Source organism: Trachypithecus francoisi, unplaced genomic scaffold (genome assembly GCF_009764315.1).
Source record: "Trachypithecus francoisi isolate TF-2019V2 unplaced genomic scaffold, Tfra_2.0 Lachesis_group2, whole genome shotgun sequence".
NCBI classification, from domain to species: domain Eukaryota; kingdom Metazoa; phylum Chordata; class Mammalia; order Primates; family Cercopithecidae; genus Trachypithecus; species Trachypithecus francoisi.
The window spans coordinates 137,703,439-137,709,397 of record NW_022681465.1 but is presented as its reverse complement, the minus strand read 5'-3'; positions in this window follow the sequence as shown (position 1 = coordinate 137,709,397).

The following is a 5,959-nucleotide window of genomic DNA, read 5'->3' as shown; positions in this document are numbered from 1 at the left end:
GCCAGGAGTTCAAGTCCAGCCTGACCAACGTGGTGAAACCCTGTCTCTACTAAAAACACAAAATTAGCCGGGTGTGGTGGCACATGCATGTAATCCCAGGTACTCAGAAGGCTGAGGCAGGAGAATCACTTGAACCCAGGAGGCAGAAGTTGCAATGAGCCGAGATCATGCCACTGCACTCCAGCCTGTGTGACAGAGCAAAAGAATCTGTATCAAAAAAAACCCAAAAACAAAATAAAACAAACAAACAAAAACTACCAGGGATGAGCACCACCTCCACTCCTTTCCCCAAACATACTTTAATTTTTAATATTTATTATTATTATTTTTGAGACAAAGTCTTGCTCTTTTCCCCCAGGCTGGAGTACAATGTTGCGATCTCAGCTCACTGCAACCTCCACCTCCCAGGTTCAAGCGATTCTCCTGCCTCAGCCTCCTGAGTAGCTGGGATTACAGGCACCTGCCACCACGCCTGGCTAATTTTCTTGTTTTTAGTAGAGATGGGATTTCACCATATTGGCCAGGGTGGTCTCGAACTCGTGACCTCAGGTGATCCGCCCGCCTCAATCTCCCAAAGTGCTAGGATTACAGGCATGAGCCACCGCGCTTGGCCTTATTATTATTATTTTGAGGCAGGTTCTCATCCTGTCACCCAGGCTGGAGTGCAACGGTGCCATCGTGGCTCACTGAAGCCTCAACCTCTTGGGCTCACTTGATCCTCCCACCCCAGCCTCTCAAGTAGCTAGGACTATGTGCCACCACACCCAGCTAAATTTTTATTTTTTAAACAAACCTCAGCCTAATTCTTTCTTTTTTTTTTTTTGTTTTGTTTTTGAGATATAGTCCTGCTCTGTTGCCCAGGCTGGAGTGCAGTGGTGAGATCTTGGCTCACTGCAATCTCCCCCTCCCGGGTCCAAGCAATTCTCCTGCCTCAGCCTCCTGAGTAGCTGGGATTACAGGCGTGCACCACCACACCCGGCTAATTTTTGTATTTTTAGTAGAGATGGGGTTTCACCATGTTGGTCAGGCTGATCTCGAACTCCTGACCTTAGGTGATCCATCCACCTTGGCCTCCCAAAGTGCTGGGATTACAGTTGGGAGCCACCACGCCAGGCCATTTTTTTGTATTTTCAGTAGAGACAGGGTTTCACCATATTGGTCAGGCTGGTCTCAAACTCCTGACCTCAAGTGATCCACCCGCCTTGGCCTCCCAAAGTGCTGGGATTATAGGCATGAGCCACTGTACCTGGCCCCCTCTTCACACCTTTTTAATGTAAGGTATAAGTTATATATGATAAAGGGCACACATCTGAAGTAAACACCTTGATGAATTCTTACATGTTTGTCCACTTGGCTATCCACCACCCAGTTCAAGATGTGAGCCATTTCTATCACCCAAGGAGGCTCCCCAGAAGGCAACTGTCATCTTGGCTTTATCATGGTAGGATTGGCTTTGCCTGTTTTAGAACTTCACCTGAACAGACCCAAACAGCGTGTGCTCGTTTGCGTCCAGCTTTTTTTTTTTTTTTTTTTTTGAGGCCAGTTTCCACTTTGTCATCCAGCCTGGAGTGCAGTAGCACAAACATGGCTCACCGTAGCCTAAACCTCCTGGCCTCAAGCAATTCTCCTGCCTCAGCCCCCCAAGTAGTTGGGACTACAGACACACACTACCACACTTGGCTAAGTTTTTTTTTTTTTGTTTGTTTGTTTGGTTTTTTTTTTTGAGACAGAGTCTCACTCTGTTGCTTAGACTGGAGTGCAATGGCCCGATCTTGGCTCACTGCAACATCCGCCTCCCGGTTCAAGCAATTCTCCTGCCTCAGACTTCTGAGTAGCTGGGATTACAGGCGCCTGCTACCACATTTGGCTAATTTTTGTATTTTTAGTAGAGGGTTTAATTGAGGGTTTAGTTTAGGGTTTCGCCATGTTGGCCAGGCTGGTCTCGAACTCCTGACCTCAGGTGATCTGCGCCCCTTGGCCTCCCAAAGTGCTGGGAGAGGCGTGAGCTACCGCTCTCGGCCATGCCACAACCCAGCCCACACCTGGCTAATTTTTTTTACTTTTTGTAGAGACGGGGTTTTACCATCTTGCCCAGTCTGGTCTCAAACTCCTCAGCTCAAGCCATTCTCCTGCCTTAGCATCCCAAAGTGCTGGGATTACAGGCATGTAAACCTCCCAGTGTCGAGTCTGGTTTTCTTTTGCCTAACATTGTGTCTGTGAGGTTTACCCACATTGTTGTGTATCGCAATCGTTTGCTCTTTTATTGCTGTGTAGTATTCCTCTTTGCTTTTTTTTTTTTTTTTTTTGAGACAGAGTCTTGCTCTGTACCCCAGGCGAGAGTGCAGTGGTGCGATCTCAGCTCTCTGCAACCTCCGCCTACTGGGTTCAAGCGATTCTCCTGCTTTAGTCTCCTGAGTAGCTGGAATTACAGGCGTGAACCACCACACCCAGCTAATTTTTTTGTATTTTTGTTAGAGATAGGGTTTCACCATGTTGGCTAGGCTGGTCTCGAACTCCTGAACTCAAATGACCTACCTGCCTCGGCCTCCTCTTCACATCTTGAGTGTACAGTTGTATGATCTGGACCAGTTCTTTCATCTGGCGTAACAGAGGACATGGTGAACTCTGCCTCTCTACTTGCTCTTAAGTCTCTTGCTTTACTTACATAGACACACAAGCTAGAGAGACACTTGGTTGCTCTGCTTCAGCCTTAGGCTCCTCATAACAGCCCACAGAAGACTGGCATCAGGGACAAGTGCTTTGGCCCTAGAATCAGGCCTGTGTTCAAATTGTTCACCTGCCACTTCTTTGCTTGGTGACCTTCAGCAAGTCACTAAGCCTTCATTTCTTTTCTTCATCTATAAAATGCAGATGTAATTATACTACTGACCACATGGCATTGATGCAAAGATTTAATAAAATGAGCCATGTCCAGCCTGGGCAACATAGTGAGATCCTGTGTCTAAAAATACAAAAATTAGCAAGACGGGTTCGTACACACCTGTAGTCCCAGCTGCTCAGGAGGCTGAAGTGAGGATAGCTTGAGCACAGGAATAATTTGACACTGTAGTGAGCTATGATCACACCACTGCCTTCCAGCCTGGGTGACAGAGCAAGACCCTGTCTTAAAAAAAAAAAAAAAGAGCCATAAGTCTGGTATTCAGGCCCAGATGATGCTTTGAGAAGTTAATTATTATTATGGCTTGGACCACCAGACACTCCTCCAAAACTGAAGTTCCAGGATCTTTGCCCAACAGGCTGGTCCACAGCTATGTCTGGGCCACCTCCCCCCATGCCTCTTCCAGGCTTCCTGCTCAAGCCTTCATTTTTGCAACTTTCAAAACTCATTTATTTTTCATTTGTATTTATTTATTTTTTGGATACAGAATGTCACTCTTGTTGCCCAGGCTGGAGTGCAATGGCACAATCTCTGCTCACAGCAACCTCCGCCTCCCGGGTTCAAGCAATTCTCCTGTCTCAGCCCCCCGAGTAGCTGGGATTACAGGCATGCATCACCACACCTGGCTAATTTTGCATTTTTAGTACACACGGGGTTTCTCCATGTTGGTCAGGCTGGTCTCGAACCCCCGACCTCAGGTGATCTGCCCATCTCAGCCTCCCAAAGTGTTGGGATTACAGGCGTGAGCCACCGCGCCCGGCCTCAAAACACTTTTATAAAAGGGCACAGGGAACAACTGAAACCCAGAAGAAATGCAAGGAAGCACACATACATCAGGATTGTTTTACAAGCTCCATAATTGAAGCTTTGTATCATCGTCAGGTCAGATTCATGATCAAGGCTTTCATTCAGGACTTTGAACTTCAGCTTCACAAAGTGCTGAGTGAGGAAGCAGTTGAAGTGCGGAAGGCAGGCAGTACTTTGAGATTCAATCTGGTCTCCCAGAGGAGAAGCCTGCGCCACCTCACTCTCAGGCATGGAGGTCTGTTGCCTCCCAGCTAGAGAGCTGCCGCCCCCACCCACGCGACCACTCACAAGACACAGCCCCGCCGAGGGGAGCATCCCAACATCACCCCGTGACTCAGCCTCCTGGGACTACCAGCCTAGCATGGTGACGTGGTGCATGAAGTGCCTGGATCAAGGAGAGCCTTGGGAGCACATCAGTCACCTGACTCACCACCAGCAATGACTGTCACTTCCCCTACAAGCTTCACTAAGGATTTACAACAGCAGCGATAGGATCTGACACAGGTGGACAGCTGCGCAGTTTCGCAGTCACGCATCGAGTGGGACTCAGAGCATCTCCAGGAAGCACTGCTGTCTTTGTCATGTGACATGAGAGCTTAGTTCCATCAGTGAGCGTGCTGAGCCCCTTCCAATCTGATCTCCCTCCCACTCCCCCAAGTTCCTCCTTACTGTGAAATTCTGGAGCCACTGCTGGTCACATTTCAGGGATTTGTGGGACTCTTGCACTACCCTGGGATGACCACCCCATAGGACCCAGTGCAGCACACTGGCAGCCACTGTGCAGAGAAATAATAACAAAATGATAATAAAGAACATTCACTGAGTGATGACTCTGTGTCTGGCACAGCATGCATTAGCTCATTTCATCCATTTGACAATTCTGTGAGGCAGTGTTATTGCTTGAACATCTCCCTGCCTAAAAGATGTAGAAGTTGGCTGGGGGTGATGGCTCACGTCTGTAACCCCAGCACTTTGGGAGGCCGAGGCAGGTGGATCACGAGGTCAGGAGTTTAAGACCAGCCTGGCCAAGATGGTGAAACCCTGACTCTACTAAAAATACAAAAAATTAGTGGGCGTGGTGGTGGGCACCTGTAATACCAGCTACTCAGGGGGCTGAGGCAGAGAATTGCTTGAACCTGGGAGCGGAGGTTGCAGTGAGCCGAGATTGTGCCACTGCACTCCAGCCTGGGCGACAGAGCAAGACTCTGTCTCAAAAAAAAAAAAAAAAAAAAAAGAAGAGATGCAGAGGTCCTAACCCCCAGTACCTGTGATTGTAACTTTATTTTGGAAGTAGAGTCTTTGCAGGTAATCAAATTAAATTGAGGTCATTAGGGCCCTGATCCAGTATGACTGTTGTCCTTGCAAAAAGAGAAATTTGGACACAGAGGCACACAGACAGGTGAGAACCATGTGAACATGAAAGCAGAGGTCTGGGTAATACCCGTATAAGTCAATGAATGTCAAAGACTACGAGAAAAGCACCAGAAGCTAGGAGAGGTCTCGAAAAGAGACTTCCCTCACAGCCTTAGAAAGACTCAGCCCTACTAATACCTTGATCTGGGCCTGCCAGCCTCCAGAAATGAGAGGCAATATGTTTCTGTAGTTTAAGTCACCCAATTTGTGTTACTTTGCTATCTATGATAGCCCTAGAGAGCTACTACAGGCAGGTGTTATTATAACCCACAGTTTATAGGCAGGGAAGCTGAAGCTTGACTCTGTCCTGGCTGTAGAGAGAGTCCGATGATGGAGATACTGAAGGGGACAGGAAGTTCAGGAGGGGCTGTTTGTTCCACCAGCTCCTGCTTGGCTGTGGACATTTATTTTTCTTTTTATACAGACGCGGTCTCGCCGTGTTGCCCAGGCTGCTCCTAAACTCCTGGACTCAAGTGATCCTCCTGGGTTGGCCTGGCTGTGGGCTGTTACTCCTACTGCAGCAATAGGGAGTTTTGCAGTCTGAAGCTCAGGCTGGTGGCTTCTCCCTGCCCCCCTCCAGTCCTTGAAGGCCCAAAAAAGGAAGGGCTGAGTCAGTGGTTGGGGAAAGGAGCCATAAACAGACACAGGCCAAAGGCTGCCGAGCAGACTGCTGGGATGAAGGACAGGGCTGACTCCCAGGGGTGAGGGTCTGGCTGGAAGATGGTGGCAGCACCAGATCGGCCTGTGCTGGAAGGGCCTGCAAGTGGTGCCTTCCTTCTCTCTTGGGCTCTCTCAACCTCAGAGTCCTGAATGGGCCTTGGACGGAGGTGGGGACCCCGC